This window comes from Numenius arquata, chromosome 9 (genome assembly GCF_964106895.1).
Source record: "Numenius arquata chromosome 9, bNumArq3.hap1.1, whole genome shotgun sequence".
NCBI lineage: Eukaryota > Metazoa > Chordata > Aves > Charadriiformes > Scolopacidae > Numenius > Numenius arquata.
This window is the reverse complement of record NC_133584.1, coordinates 40596450-40613164: the sequence shown is the minus strand read 5'-3', so window position 1 is coordinate 40613164 and position 16715 is coordinate 40596450.

Below are 16715 nucleotides of genomic sequence, written 5' to 3'. Positions count from 1 at the left end.
GGCTCCTTGTGGTGAGTTCCTTGTTTCCAGTAGAATTACATCTCTCCGGGTACTCTGGCCTTTCTCTGCAGGCAGACATTGCTCCTGAAGCAACATTAACTAGATCAGCAATAGAAAATAGCTTGATTGCAGGGTAAATGTCCATTTTTACCAGTTTAACTAGTGAAAAACAGTGGCTTGGCTGGTAGATTTGCTTACATTGATAAAGTGATACACAGCAGCTTAGTCAAGGGCATTGGCTAACAGAACAGAGTACCATCCCCAGCACCGATGCGTAGAACCAGTTTCACTTCCTACTCCAATTCTGCAGCTGCAAAGGAGAGCTCTTGTTGCAGCAACCTGCAATTTCAACCTCAGAATGAACAAAAAACTACCCTCCATAGTAAAAGAAAAGAAGTCCCATTTTCTATTTAATGGAGCATTTATTTGTTTTTTATGCGTGTGTCAGAATGCTTGTTAGCGTGGTATTGTGCTATAGATCTGTATGCTAAGTTTAAAATAATCTACAAGAAATCTGTCATGCTCATTACTATCTATCACCTTTTTTGTTATCTGCTATCTTATAATTCCCATCTGTGAATGATTAAGACATCTATGAGTAAGTAATGTTATAAAATGCATAAATATTCCACAAAAATACTTTTATACTGTCTTCCTGTAGTATTCATCTCCTACAAAATGGAAGTGGGTGTTCTAACTTTGGCACAGAAGAATGATTTACAGTGCCTTAAAAAATGCAATTTCTAACAGAATGAAGATGCTCTTCATCACACAGAGACGTCAGTATTCAAAATTTTCTTGCTGACGTTTTTGATTTTTGTGTGATCAGTAATGCTTCTTTGATAGTTATAATGTAATAAAAGAACACTTTGAGATCACACTGTACTTAGGTCTCAACCAAAAGCCTGAGAGCACGGTGCGTATGCTGCGCCGTCAGAAGCGGCAGAGTCCCCCGTGATTATTTAGTGCAAGCAGAAAACAAACCCTTTTGTAGCATTTGATCTTCCACTAATGAATATCTTGGGTGGCTGGAGGTGTTTCATGAAACATGACCCTACGGTAAAATTATTTCTCTTGCCCATTACAATGGTCAGTAGCTATTTCGTTTGAAGCTATTGCGTAGACATCTAAAGCTTACAACTTAGCACTGCCAGTGGCTATGGGGATGCTACAGGCTGCTGCAACATAACATTTGAGTCCTTTAGGGAGGTTTGCAAGTTGTGGCTTAAAGCTATTACGTTGTGAATCAAAAACTGCATTGAAGCTTAGTCAGTTCTCATTGAACTGGCATTGCTGAAAAGATTTGGGCTGATAATAATGATTTAACCTATGGTATAGTAACACAGAAAAAATATGTGCAAGTATTCAGGTTATGACATAAGCTGTAGAGAGCAAAAAAAGTGGAAAGGTAAATTTTATATTCAGTCCACAATTGTACAATGTGAGATACAAAGTGGCCAACATTAGTCACCGAGCTAAAAATATTGTTATATCTGTGTACAGTGTAACAGAGCAAGGTAGAAATGTCAAGTTTGTAGATCCTAGAGCGTTGTATGACCCCATTTTTCCTTAAATGTTCATCTGGGTATGGAATGGCTTGGGGTTATAGGGAAAAAAAAAAATCATTAACAAAGCCCACACAGATGAGCCATTCTTCTATGTAATTTTTTTTTCCCTATGGAATTGCTCAGTTAGTAAAATAGATTTTTTCTGGCAATAAAAGCTACTTCTGTTTTGCTTTGTTTTGTTCTCCTCCTTGCAAATACTAGAAGGATGGAGAATCTGGCTTTTCTAAAGGTCTGCAAGGCAGAGCTCTGACCTCCAAGATTTTGTAGTGGACCTGAGGTGCTCATCCCGGGGTGCGCACCAGGCTCGCCTTCCCTGCGCTTCAGTTTCCAGAGAAAGCATCCCTAAACCTACAGGCTCTGAGGCAGTCACAACACGCCCCAGGCAAGTTCTCCCTGCGATGTGCCCCCGAGTATGAGTTCACCTAGCAGCACAGTGAGATGCAGCCTTCCAGAGACAAAGCAGAAGTGCAAGATGAGTGAGAAGGGGAAAAAGAGGTTGGGAAAAAAAAAAAAAAAAGGCAATTGAAATCAAAGCTAGAGAAAGGCAGTGCAATCAGATCCTCAGTACTATAAAGCACCTCATTCTACTCCCTTACAAAGCAGAGACAGAGCAAGAGACAGATCTAAATCTAATCAAATCTAGAAGAATACTTGCCTTAGTCCTGGGAAGAGAGAGAATACAGATCAAATAAACATCAGAGAATGAAAAGATCCGATGACAAAAATGGAATACGAAGTGTTTGTTTATTTGTTATTACTGCAGTCATTTATCTCTAGTTTCAATTTTGTTTTTGTTCTGTGACTCTTACCAAATCTCTGTTCATTCACTTGCAAAACCGGTACACTACTTACCTAGCAGAAGACCTCCAAATATAACTCCAAAGGTGGGTTACATTCATTACTTGGCTCAGTGTTTCAGAAGTACTTTTTGAGATTCCTGAGTAAAAGGCAGATGAGAGCTATAAAATATTGTTGTTGTTGTCACTGTGACCTGACATAATGGAAGTAATGAGTGACCCACATCAATCAAATTCTGTATTTCTCATGTGGGGAGAGTTTTGACTGAGAAGTTGCAAGGTTTATCCGTAAATGTGAGCACAAGGGAGGACTGTGTTAGCATATTTAAGGAGGGAAAAAAGCATGATGAGTGTCTTAAGATCTAGATATGAATTTTTTTTTTTAAAAAATTCAATGCTTAGACACCTAAAGGGGATGGAATTTAAAGCTGCTGAACAATTCCAGATGTCACCATCTTCAAAGGATGCCGGCAATACTGCAGCCCCTCAGCACCAGGGAAGACATGGCCTGATACCTAACTATGGATGAAAGTAGCCTCAGACATTCAGTTCTGAAGATGCTGTCTGAAACCTCTGTATATCTGAAACACCAAAAAAACCCCACCAAACCCAAATCCTCAATTAGTAGTAGTTAGCCTTTTCTAAACCTTGGAAGATCTATGGGACAGCTTTCAGTAAATACTAGTAAAAACACAAGGAAAACAGGTTTCTTCTTTTCCATATGACGAAATAAGTCCCTAAATATCATTCTTTCGGATGAACAGTTAGCAACCCTCTGGCAGAAATACTAACTGCCAACGTAAAAATGTTGGGCTGGAGTCAGCAGACCCAGCACACTGTAAATATTGAAGTCCGTGGAAAGAAATGCAGCGTGGGAGTAACATTTACTCCCTTCTGCATACTTCAAGGCACTTTCTGCCCTTTTGCACAGTTGTGAGCAGTTGATCGTAAAGCAAAGCGCTGTCGGAGGCTGTGGAGCAATGCTGGAAGCGGAGCAGAGCAGGTGATTCCAGTCGCTTTGCTGCCAAATTGTTTAAAAGGTGCCTTTAGGCAGAGTGCGTGGGGTGGGCATTAAATGAGATCTGTGTTTGTGCTGCCCAGAGTATGGCCGGCTGAGGATGCTCACTGACTAATAATGCAAGGTGGAGGGGTTTTTGCCCCAAGGAGGCCCTATACCACCCTTTTAACCACTGCAGAGACAGCCTGGGCTTAGGGACGTGTCCAAGCTGGGTCAGGCAGAGGCGCTCAAATTAGCTTTCAGCAAATCTTGTGTATAGGAGGCATCCAGCTAGTGCAAAGACCAGAACAGACGCTCCCTGAGATTTATGTACCAATAAACAGAAAATACAGGTATGTCTGAGGTTTGGTCCTTCCCTTCAAGGCTTAACAGTCTATGGAGAACAAAAGAGCCAGTGAAATGCTTACTGCTTTCTCTTTAGTGCCTGATAGCTGCAGATCAAAGTAGAAGACACCAAGTGAGCATTTCATACCTCTGTACAGGGAAGACTGAATTAGCAGCAGTAATAATACATCATGTGCGTTCATTTCCTGCCAACTCAATGAGGAAATGATATGCATTTGTTGTAGATTAAAATACCACAGCAAGCCAAGCCAAATGGATCACCAAATTAACTTGAACACCAGTATAATGTTTTGTCCTTGTGCCGTCACATCCCCTTGGTTTTAGCCTTTCCGCGTTTTTGAGGGGTTTGTCAGTAGAGCTTACATCATTTTCCCAAACTGCAAAAGCGTGAAAACAGAAAAAAAAAAGTATCATTTTTTTGTCAGTATAATTTTTTGGTATAATTGTTTAAGTCTTAAAAATGGCACTCCTGGCCAATATTACAGTGTTTTCTAGGCTCAGGTTTAGCCTTTTGTAGGTAACTGAGAAACGACAGCAGCTTTGGTCACAGCAGCATTTCTGCTGCTCCTCCTCAGCAGTTCCCATGGGAGTAGGACATCCTTCCTCTGGCAGTTCCAGCCAACAGAGCAGCTCTAGTGTCTTTCAAGATGTGCAAAAAGGGGATTAAAACCTCCAGAGTATGTTTGGTGACACAAACCAACCAGGCATGTTCATTGCTTCATTACGTGAAGCTAGGAAAACTTTCAGTGGAGGTATACAAGTACTTTGTATTTGAATTGCATTAAAGCCTGAAAGAGCACCTTACTTCAGTACAAAAGGTTTGGTTACATCCAGGAACAAAAGAAAATACAAGGGTGGTTGGGTTTTTTTTAAAGGGTAAAATGTTTTTCTTGTTTTTCTTGGTTTTGTTTGGTTTTTGGTTTTTGGCTTTTTTTTGTAAAGGTCCACAGGATATCCTCCTGGGAAAACTAAAACCAGACCTATTGGAGTGTGCAGAACAGTGAGTATGGTTTTGCAGCAGGAAGAGGAAGAGAAAAAGCTACGTTCCAAGCATTCTGATCATTAGTGCTGGATAGGAAATAGCAGAACTGCAGGTATTTAAAAAAAAAACACAAACACGAAATCCAATCTGTATTTGCATTCCTGTTCTACCAGAGCTCATGAAGCCTCCCTCTACCATCAAAAACTGTCCCTGTTCCTGAAGGACGAAAGGGACCTCTTCCAGCGGAGAGGGGCAATCATCATACCCACATGAGCTGCGGGGCTCTGGGATGACAGCTCTGAGCAGACGAGACCAAAAGAGGGATTTGTCCCCCATCCCTGGCCTCCAGCCTGCCCGGGAAGGGATGGCACTCTGCTCACAGCATGGCTCCATGCAGTTCCTATAGTCAAGATCACTGAGCTGGACTCTAAACCCCAGCGATTAAGAGCCCTTACCCTCATCTGAAAGGAAGTAATAATCATCTCACCCACTTTACAGGACTCTTTCCTCTCCCACCCCTCCCTACCCCCCATATATATAAAAAAGGTGCTTTTGTATCTGGGCAGATACCTTTCTGCACAGGAACATCTGCGCAACCTTTCCTACCCCTCACCTCCAAGACAGATTGCATGAAACACAATGGCTGGCTCTCTTCACAATTTCAGGCAATAATTGGGCCATATTTCAACACATACACACGCACTTAGATGCACTTTATCAAGGTTTGTATTGTTTCTGTACAGTTTTATCTCAGCCCTATCACCGTACTGCTTTGGTAAGTGCACTGAGTGCAAGGGAAACCCCACCCCTACGATGCTGTTACCATCACGTGTTTCTCAAAATTAGCACTTAGCTATGCCTTGTGTGAAATACGGTGTGAAATTCCTCTGAAAAAAACGGATATGTGCAAGAGCAATGGACCACGGAGGAGAAAGCGGCGAGGGGAGGGGTGCCACGGTTCGGCGATGTCGGCATCAACCGGGTGCTTGAGGGTTTAAGTTTTTCTGTTAGCTGGTGTATCCACACACCCCCCACCGCCCCGTTTCTAATATCTGCAGTCCTCAAGATCAGGTAGGGACCTGGAGAATTAGAGTACATGAGCATAAACTTTGAAGAAGACCTCTTACAGTTTTTGTATTCAACTTGCAATGAACGGGTTGCACCGTAGGCACTGAGATTCACTTTCTATAGGTAGTAATTCGCGCAGTAACAACACAGGGCACGTGTTGTCCCATAGAATCACCTGGGGCCACTTTGGGTAAACTTACTAAAGGAAAAATGTGGTTTTTCCCCCACCTTCGTTAATATAGTTGAGCTTTCTATGGGCGCCTCGAACAAAAATGTTTCATTGTTTTAAATTTTTTCTGAAGCATCTATTTCCCTTTCAGTGATCCTACATTACAGAACATGACAACACCTGAAGAAATTTTCCTGCAGGAAAGACTCGTGCGGCCAACGGTGAAAAGCAGATTTTCCTCACAAAGGTAACGGCAGCTGCAGTGGGTCAGAGCAAAGGCCTGTCCTTCCCCTGGCCGACAGCGGCCGGTAGCTGCTCCTCAGGGAACACTGTCACGGTATGGAGTGGTGTTTCTCCAAGTACACCTTGCTTTTAGCTTCCAGCAGTCTCCTACTTGGTGAAACTATTAACCCTGGACAAAACGCAGCCCTTCACACCCTGCAGCAATACATGCTTACATTGCGGTTTTCTAGCGCACAAAAACAAAGTGTTTTCTTCTTTTTTATTTCAGAAGTTTGCCTGATGATTTCATTGGATGCTCCCTAATTCTCGTATCCATTCCATTCATGGTTTTGAAGACTTTTCTCAAATCTGGCATCACTCTTGCCCCTTTCAAGGTAACGAGCCATAGTCTCTTCGTCGGATTTGTCTTCCATTCTTGCTCTCTGTGGCATCATCACGACCGTGGTCAGATGTCATCAGAGACAGGCATGATCCCCTTTACCAGGTTCTGTTTGGCTGTATCGGGGGGGAAAGAAAAAAGCACGTGGTATTCAAGATGCAGCTACACCCTGAATTTCTATAAGGGCATGTTTTCTGCTTTGTTCTCTAGTTGTTTCCTAGCAAACCCTGATTTTGTGTTTCTGCCGGATATTTTGTTACCATTATCCACAGTGATTCCTGGGGCTCCGTTACCTCCTTTTACTGCTTAACCTTCTGCATGTCTGTGCTGAGAAGTGGATCAAGGAACACACCTACCTAAAGAACAACAGCAGAACAACCTGTACTAATATTCTGCTTCCTTAATTAGTGCCCTAGCCTGGCTTATGGCAGACATACCCACAGACAGCCTGGAATGATGCTGGTGGTGCCCTCAGTGCTATAGCATCGGGGGCCCACAGCCTCAGCATGTTCTGCTCCCACATCTTGCAGCCGCTTTTGACTCCTCTCAGCCTTACCTACCCTCGGCAAACAATCCTGGCTGCTTCACTTCGAGTTCCAAACATTTAGCTGGGATTTGCTCAGGAGCTCCCGAGATGTTTTTGTTTGAAAGATGGGTTGGCGTAGTGCTCAGTGACATGGTTTAGTGGTGTGTTTTTTTGTTTTTGTCAGAGTTCGGTTGATGGTTGGACTAGATGATCTTAAAGGTCCTTTCCAACCTAGACAATTCTATGATTCTGTGACCGGGCATGGGTCAGGCCCTGCGGGGAGCACGGGCTGCGGGGCTGCTCGGGGTGGAGAGCTGGACCAGAGCCACCCACCCGCTCGTGTGGGACCGGTGTCAGCTCATCCGCCCGAACGACACTGCAGCAGCATCACGTGCCATCAGCCATTTACTCGGGTGGGTTCTGCCTGCCTGCATTTGCGGGGGCAAGGGGGGCTACTGGCTACTTGCTAAGGCAAGGGAGGTACAGGTTCTAGAGGAAAATGTGCAGAAATACAAAATTTCCCAGAAATATCTTCCAGAACAATGGAAATGTGGGAAAATTAGAAATATCTGAAGTAGTTACATCCTAACCAAAACCACATTTTATTAATTTCTTCAGAAATTATAGATACCTTGTATAGATATCTTGAAATTAAATTATAGATATTGTGTATGTCTTCTATACATCTTTAAGAAATAAGTATATTTTTATTTTGGGTTATGACAAATACACTTTGTATTGTGTTCATAGCTATGAGGAACGTAGTTACTTACATATATACTGTGCTTGTTAACATATGCCTGCAATAATAGGAAAATAATAGAAACACTAAAAGCAAGGCATGGCTGTTGACTCACTGGAGAAAAGGAAAGCTATAATTGTATATGTAAATAGGTTGCAGTGCAATAGAGGGGAAAAATTGTATTTCTATAGAAGCAGTTAGGAAAATGAATATGCAAATATTTTACACTTTCATCTATACATTCATTATACTGTAAATAAAACTTAAATAATTATCTCACTGTTCACTCTGAGACAAAATGTTTCCCATGAAAGTTTTACTTCAATTTTTCTTCAGGTCTCTGTGGCAGGTGAGGAAAGAGAATAGGAATGGGAAAAGAGAAGCAATTTTTCTCTGACAACTTCCCCCTTTTTCCAGACTCACAGATCTGTTTGGGACACCCCTGCCCTTAATATTCTCTAAAAAAAAAAAAAAAAAAAAAAGAAAGAAAATCTGAAACATTAAGAGAAACAGTTCTTGAGTGAATAGTGAAGAGAAGATCCCATACTGAATCTTGGCCTTATAAAAAGTGATGCAGAAGAGTTCTTTATATGTAAGGCATTATAGGAGATATGAGAATCAGAAGTTAAAATGTATACTTTCAGTATATTCAATATGTATTTGGGGTACTTATATAAAAATAACCACAGGTCTGCCAAAACACAAGAGAGAGGAGGTCAAGCTAAAATATCCTAGCAGGAGTGACAGACATAGAGCCATTCAGCATCATGGGTACCCAGATCTGGGAGCAGGGAGGTGTGTGTTGAAGGGCAGGATCTGTTTCTCTGTGAAAAACCCGCACACCAAACCCCTCCAGGAGCTCCAGAAGGGGCTGGGAGCGGCAGCTTTCCCTGCTCTGCCCTAGATTTGGCAGCACTTTGCACTTTGGCGATATAGAACTTGGCCACCCTGATGCTGCTGGAAGACCTCAGATTGCCTGCCCTCAGGGCTCCTCAGTGCTTGGAAAGTCTCTGAAATAGCTATTCCAGAACATTATTTGGGCGTATGTCCTCTCTGGACGCTCCTGTTTCAGAAGAGGAGTGCTTTTTTGGACTGACTGTAATCTATATTCAGGGCTAATTCGGAAACATTGCGGCTGCACGGAAACTTAAACCAAAACAGCTATTCAAAAATAATTGTTCTGGAATAGTAATTAAAGCTCTCATTTCTGCATCGGATACAGTTATTCAGGTATATCTCTTCTAGTGTATTTCCACATGGAGGTGAGCCCTGAATGTTCTACCACCTGTGTTTTCCTCAATCAGGTGAAGCAAAATCTTCTAGCCAAAGTGCTGAGAAATAAAATGAAAACCCTATAAAATAAAATGCTGCTCTAAACTGCAGTTATTTTGACAATAGATCAATCAAAGGTATCACACTTTATTTCTGGTGCCTGAAGAGATGAATTCTGAGCTGTAGCTTCTGTTGCGTCATTGAGTTACTCATTGCCTTAACTAAAGATGATTCATGGGCAATTAATGGCAAGGAAAAGAAATGCCATTTAGGATGCTGAAATAATGCGGCAGTTTATTTCTTTGGCATTGTTATTCAGATTGAGTTTTATAGGTATTGACAACAGGTGCTGGACCCAGGTACTCAAGGGGTAATCTCAAGCTGGGGACTCGGGTCTCAAGATCTCATTTAAACCAAAATTACTCGACTGTTGGAACCCCTGGTGCGTGCCAGGAGGCTTGCCAAGGGGGGAAACTCTGGCAGCAGGGAGGCACTGGCTCGAACCCAGGCTCACCATCAAGGCAGCGTGCATATAACCAGTTCAAACCACACTGCACAGCTACCGTCCCCATTCTTGGGCACAATTTGCTGAATTTCTGCAGCAGTCTCCAGGCAGTGCAAAGCGGACAGAGTCGGTTCTGTGCCCTTCTGCCTGAAGGACACCGCCGGGGGGGCCGCTTTGTAGCTTTTTTTCCCCTGTGTTTGAGGTGCAACCGGAACAGAAACGCCACCCAACCGAAAGAGTCAAACAGTTGTTTAATGTATATATCCCAGTAACAACCACTATCGATTTAATACATTTTTCTAGTAATAATTTGTAAAGATAGGTGTCAGGAAGTGCAGGAGGAAAGGCACCAGTGCCATGAGCTTAAGGTACTTGAGCAGCTGCCCTTCCTCATAGTCCGTAGTGCCTTGAAGGACAAGTCAGAGCAGCTGCGGAGCTGAGGTGCTCTGAAGTGCTCTCTAGGAGGTTCTCTCTCCCCATTGCCTCCAGAGGGTGATTACCTCACCCTCAAACAGGCCCTCTTACAGCCTGTGATGTTAACAGCTTCCAAACATTTGGGTCTGTAAAAAAATGATAGCATACAGCAACAGCGGGAAGGCTGAACTTCCCTTAAATCTGTGCTCAAGACCAAAAAGGTAAGATGCTACTCCTGCCAAAAGACAGATTGCAGGCTGCTGGGACTCTCATTGTCACTGCTGCAAAGACAACGGGTAATAAATAACAGTAAAGTCAGTCTATTAATTTCTTGACTAGCGCAGGCCAAAAATAGGCTGCTGCTATTTGTAGCAGAGAGATAAATACTGGATGAGTACAGAGGAATAAATTGCTGTTGTGAATTATGAGTTAATGGGTGTTGAAAATGTATAAATTATAGATATAAAATAATTATGCAAATTATATTCCTTCATCCAATCATTTATTTAGTGGAAACACTTACATAGTATCTTTACAGAGTGACTGTGGTGGCAGAAACAGTCCTATTGATGTATAAGCTGTAGGCGTTAGAAGTAAACAAACTTCTGTTATAAATGGCATTGTTTTCCTTTCAGGAACCTCAATGCTTTTCCTGATGTTAAGTAGCATCTTAAGGTGGTCCTCAGACATATAGGGATGGGCAATCTGAGGCACAGAACTGGCAAGGGAAGCAAGATGCAGGGTTTTCCTCCTCTTAAGTTCCATGCACCGGTTTCACTGCTGGTGGCAAAGCTTGACTGAATGTGTTCTTGGGCTCCTCACACCAGCCTAAGCCATCCCTTGTCCCCAGCCTTGCTGTGCTCCTCAGCTATGTCTGGAAAATTGCTCAAATGACCCCTTCCACACAGGGGATTAACCCAACTTTTTTTAAAAAAAAGTGTATTAAATAACGATTTAAAAAATAGTTTACTTTTGCAGAGTTTTTCTTTTTTTTTTTTTTTTTTTTAATTACACAATTCCCTTGGTGGGAATGCATGGTGGCAGGAGCAGCAGCAAAGGGGCTGGGAGCAGTGTAACCCCCCCAGCTGCTGTAGGCTGGAGAGGTGGCACGGGGGACCTGTGCTCGCCGCGTGAGCCACTCGTGGAGTCTTCCCCTTAGCACACGAAGAGGGCAGCCCTTCTCCAACTGCACCGCTGAAGCATTGTTTTGCAGGGGTTTGGGTGAAATCCAGCAAATATATCTTTGTTTTTCAAGCTGGTCACATACAATCCTTGCTGGGTTTTATGGTTATGCTGGCTGCTCTCTCTTCAGACTAAATAAGCAAACAATTAAATATCCCGTTGCTCAGTCAGATCTAAAACAATGGTAGTGGCTGCCAAGGACTAGACTGAACATAAATGCTAACACTGGGAATTAATTAGTTCAGGGCTTGTGTGTGTGCATTATAGAACAGGCAGAATTTCAGCAGAAAGCCGTGCAGACAGAAGTCACATTTGTAAGTCAGAAAGAAAACCAGAAGGCCACTTTTTGGACCGAGTGCTAGTCGAAGAGCAGGTTTGGAAATATGAAAAGGGAAATTGGCTCTGTATGATCTCTGTGCTTATGAGAACGTTTTTTGCCAATAAACATGACTGCATCCAAGAAATAGCTGACTGTCATCATTTTCTCCTATTGAGAAGGGTACACAAGTGGCTGCACACAAGGCAAAGGCTTGCGATGAAAAGACTGGAAGGATGTTATCTCATCTGCTGCACCCGAGGGCTCTGCTTGGGTACTTGAAAGTTGCCCGTTAACTTGAAATAGGAAAACTTTGATATCCCAGCTATGAGCCCTGCTGAAACCATCTATAGCCCGGCTGAAGCCTGGCAGCAGTGACACAGCCCTCGCTGCAGCACAGAGTCACCAATCACTCAGCCGTGCCCAGCAGAAACTTAAACTCTCCTTTTGCTGGCAGCTGCAGCGGTGGAGAATCTGTTGTTGCTGCATGGGATTTTTAGGTGTATTTCTTGCTTGTTGGAATGGAACCGTAGCTCATGCAAAAAGCTTTCACATGGAACTGGGAGGAGGTAACTTGAAAACAGGATGATTTCACTGTCTTATGAGATATTCTGCCAACACCTGTAATGCATTAGCCGTGTGCATATAGCAGCTAATAGGAATTAAAGTGTAGGTAGCAGAGGGCTTTACTGACACTCAGGGATAGGAAAACCCCCCACCTCTGGAAGGACAAGTGAAGAACCATCCATCAAAATCCCATCTCTTTACCAAGAGGAATGACACCCACCCATGGCCTCTTTGATCCACGAGTAGATGCGTTAATCCTGAGTGAGAGATACCAACCCGCTGTGTTTTGCTATGCTTGTATGCAAAGGATGCTCGTTAGCAAAGGCTTCCAGTGTCCTTGCCTCTATCATCCACCGCCGTCTTGGTCGCATGAAATGACAACTCTCCTTGCAACAATTTCTTTCCCACAGGACTAGCCTGGGATTAATTTCTAGTTTTAAGTGTATTAAGTAATAAAAAGGTTTCAGGGGGTTAAATAGCTACAGTAGCTACTGTTCCTCAGCTTCAGAATGGCACAGCTGCCTGAGAGCTGTCTGGAGCAAGCGGCCATTGATTTTTGTTAATGTATGACATTAAGTAGTAATGATGGCTGAGTTGTTTTTGCTGAAAGGTAATGAACACAGAGGATACATTTTAAGGAGGAATAAATAAGCAGTAAATTCTAAATAATCCCTGGAACAAGTATTACCATTCAGAGGCTTTCCTTTTCTCTTTCATATTCCCAAATCCAATTGGATTTTTCTAATTTTCCTCCTTTCTTTTTCCCTATTCCTATTCTGTTTCCTATCCTTCTCATTCCTGCTTAAAACTTTCTGCTTCTTTGCACATTTCTTTTCAACAAAGGGGAAGGAAATGCTGTGGTCCTTCATTTTACTGCTCCTCCATAGCAAAATCAGGAGAAAATGCAGCAGAGAAGGAAATAGAAGCACACTTAAGTTTCTGCTAACTGCTTTTGTCAATGACATTTATATTTGTTTGATTTACACACATCCTAATGAATATAAATAGTAAAGGGGAGAACTCAGCAGTGAAGCTACAAAAGTTTACAAGTTGCTTTCACATGTTTACTGCTTTGCTAAAACCCAGACGCCGTAATCAGCTTCACAGATTATTCCTTGCATTCGTAATGCTCCACCGACAACGAAATGTAAACGAACTGCCACAATGGAAGAGGTACAATTTATAGAGAATATCCCAGTGTTAACATATGTCTGTGTTCCTGGTGTCAGGAACGAAAGAAAATAAATCAGTAATATAAGCCTCAAGTGAGTAGTTTTTCTGCAAGTGAAAACAATCTTACTGATCAAAAATTGTATGAGGCTATATCCGAGGAAGGCCTTGTCCCGCAGTTGCTAACTGTTGAATCCAGTACCCAACAGTATCAATCACTCAAGTGATTAGAACCAATTTCTCAAAAACAAAAACAAAAAAAAAAAAAAAGGAAAAAGAGAATGTGTGAAGTCAGTCACAAAAATAGAGCATTGTCATTTGAGGAAAAAATTATCAAAGCATCAAACACAATAAAAAAAATTAGAGTGTGAAATTGGAGTCAAGAAGAACCTCATGAGGCTCAACAAGGCCAAGTGGAGGGTCCCACACCTGGACTGGGGCATGAAGGGACTGAGAGCAGCCCTGCCGAGAAGGACTCGGGGGTACTGGTGGATGAAAAGCCGGACATGAGCTGACTGTGCGCTCACAGCCCAGAATCTGTATCCTGGGAGGCATCAAAAGAAGCGTGGCCAGCAGGTCGAGGGAGGTGATTTTACCCCTCTACTCTGCTCTCCAGGCCCCATCTGGAGTACTGTGTCCAGATCTGGGGCCTGTTTTTCAGCAGGGCCTGTTGTGAACTATGTTGTGAATGGTTTTGAACTAAAAGAGGGGAGATCGAGTCTAGATATAAGGAAAAATTTTTTTTACAATTAGAGCGGTGAAACACTGGCGCAGGTTGCCCAGAGAGGTGGTAGATGCCCCAACCCTGGAAACATTCAAGGTCAGGTCAGACGGGGCTCTGAGCAACCTGATCTAGTTGAAGATGTCCCTGCTCATTGCAGGGGGGTTGGACTAGGTGACCTTTAAAAGGTCCCTTCCAACCTAAACTAATCTATGATTCTATGATTCTAAGAGCTCTCCTACTACCCCTGGTATGGCCCGGAATCCACAAGGGAGATACACCCACAATATAAGGAAAAAGAAACTTCATTACCTGATATTACCCTTCTGTAATTTAAACTAGAGATTCTTTTTCCTTTTCACCCAGGAAAGATGGGAGTCCAAAAACCCGGATATTTTTTGCAACTTTTAATCTAAATGACAGGTTTTTGCCGTCTGCTGCTCATGGCAAGCTCACAGTATTTCCCTGTCTCTACACAACACACTGGATCTTCAGAGAGTGCCAATCACCGCAGGGAAGACAATCCTACTTTCACCTAGATAATTTGCCGGTTAAGGGTAGATCTTGCCCCAAACTATACCCTACATTCCTGTCAGCTGGCCCCACTATGGGCTGGTTGTGGATGGAATTCACCCACAGAAACTTGATTTTCTAGCCCAGAGGTGACCTCTCTTCAGTCAGCCTCTGTAGGAATCAAACCAAACCTGTTGGATGGACTGCAGGGCTTCCAGGCAGGCGAGCACACACAAGTTGGCCAGGCTGCATCTCCATGTGCTTTGCTGTCAAATAAACATGCAAAAAGAACATGTGCATTTTATCAGTTCCATGCAAGTCATCAGACTTTTCTCTGCCCTTACCAGTTCATACCACAATCAGAATTTTTGGAGTAGGTAAACACTCCTCAATCACTTCCAGCTGTAAGAAATGGGTCTCAGAAGGATATGATCATCTATTCCGAGTTCTTGAGCCCTGAGCAACAAGTTTAATTTGTCACACGTCACGTTAGATTGCAAGGCAGCCCAGGCTGCTATGTGGAATTCCACAATAGGAGGAATTTATATGTATTCAAATGAAAACATCTTCAGGCTACCGTGCAGTCAAGGAAGGCAATGCCTATTTATCATAGTCTCCTGATACCAGTTCAAAAGGTTATCGCATTATGGACAGAAATATAGATATAGTCTGCTTTCCCATCACCACAAGTCAACAACGATGACAGGCCCACTGACAGACAATTTGAGTGTTCTCCTAAGCCCTCCATCCTCAAACCAATATTTCACTGGTTCAGCACACCTATTGCATTGGTAGAGAGAAATATCCAGGGTTTATTCAAGGGCACTTTACAATGTTGAGCCTTTTGTTCAGAAAGTGGTCCCAGCACAGGCTGCCTGGAAGCAGCTTTCCCATCATGTCGGACCAGTAGCTGAAGCCTACACTGTGCACTGCCCTTCTTTCTCCCCAAAGGCATACGTGTAGTCAGAGGGATGTAGCCATTCTGATCTCAATAGCTCCTTGTTAGAGGAGATGACACTGGTTAACACAGCTCTTCTAAGCATCTCATCTAACCGGTGCATCGCTCCTGCACTCTCAGTGAACTGTGCTGCAGAAGGAGGATGAGGGTCTTCACCCAGATCTGATGGCCTTCCAGTAGAAAGCCCAGTGTTGGCCCAGGGGAGAGCACCTACAGAAATCTTCCCCAGAGAGAAACCTTTTGCAAGATGTGAATTATGACTTATTTCTCCAACTGGAAGAGAAATTCAGCCTTGACTATTCAACACAAATTTGATTTGGGGAAGTTTGATGTGTCAAATATCCTGTGTTATGTTCTGATCTTAGAATTTTCTTGGGGTGTATGCAGTTGCAGGTAGTTTATCAAACTACCCCCCAGTGTGATACTTCTTACGTAGTGCAACAACTGAAACAGCAGAGTCCAGGCCGAAGCACTGGGCTACATAGGGAGGCTTAAGCAGGAATTAATTTAGTAGAATAGTATTTGGATCTAATCCCAAATGCAAGAGTTTGGGTATTTAATTATAACGCAGCTGTTCTCATCAACGTGCCAGAAGCAAAAAGCATCAAGGATGCTGGGAGAGCACGGACAGTATGGCTTCAGGGGCAGCACAGGGAGAAGAGGAGATGTATTTGGAAATCATTTATTTTGTCCTACCGTAATCAGAAAAATAAAAATTTGTAATGGTCACAACGCCTACTTTAGCTACTGAATTACACTCCTGCACTAAGTCAAGGAGAGGGACCCCTCATGTAGACAGCGTACATCCCTCCTCTGGTGTCTGCTCACTGGACAGAAGGACAGCACCAAAGACATCCCCAATTCACACCACAGCAACTGCGGGGCCTGGCTGAACACTTCAGCCCAAGGCAATCACAGCAACGCTCTTTAAGGCAGGGAGATACAAGTGCTTCCCTTCATATCCAACGGCGCCACTGACAGCCGTATTTCACCTATCATCCTCAAGGGAATCAGTCCTGATTCCCAACGATGTAACTGAGGATACTGACATGCCGGGGATTAGCGAGCAACTTTCACTTACCTGCTTAATGGTAATTACCCAAATACGTTTCTCTTACCCAATGAGAAATACAGGTGGGTTGCTTCCTTTCCACTGAGGGTTAGATCCCCTCGTATTTGCCATGGAGTAAAATAGTTCAGACCAGCAGTTGCCGTGCCGTAGCTGGCACATAATGAATCCACAGGATGCCATGCCTACAG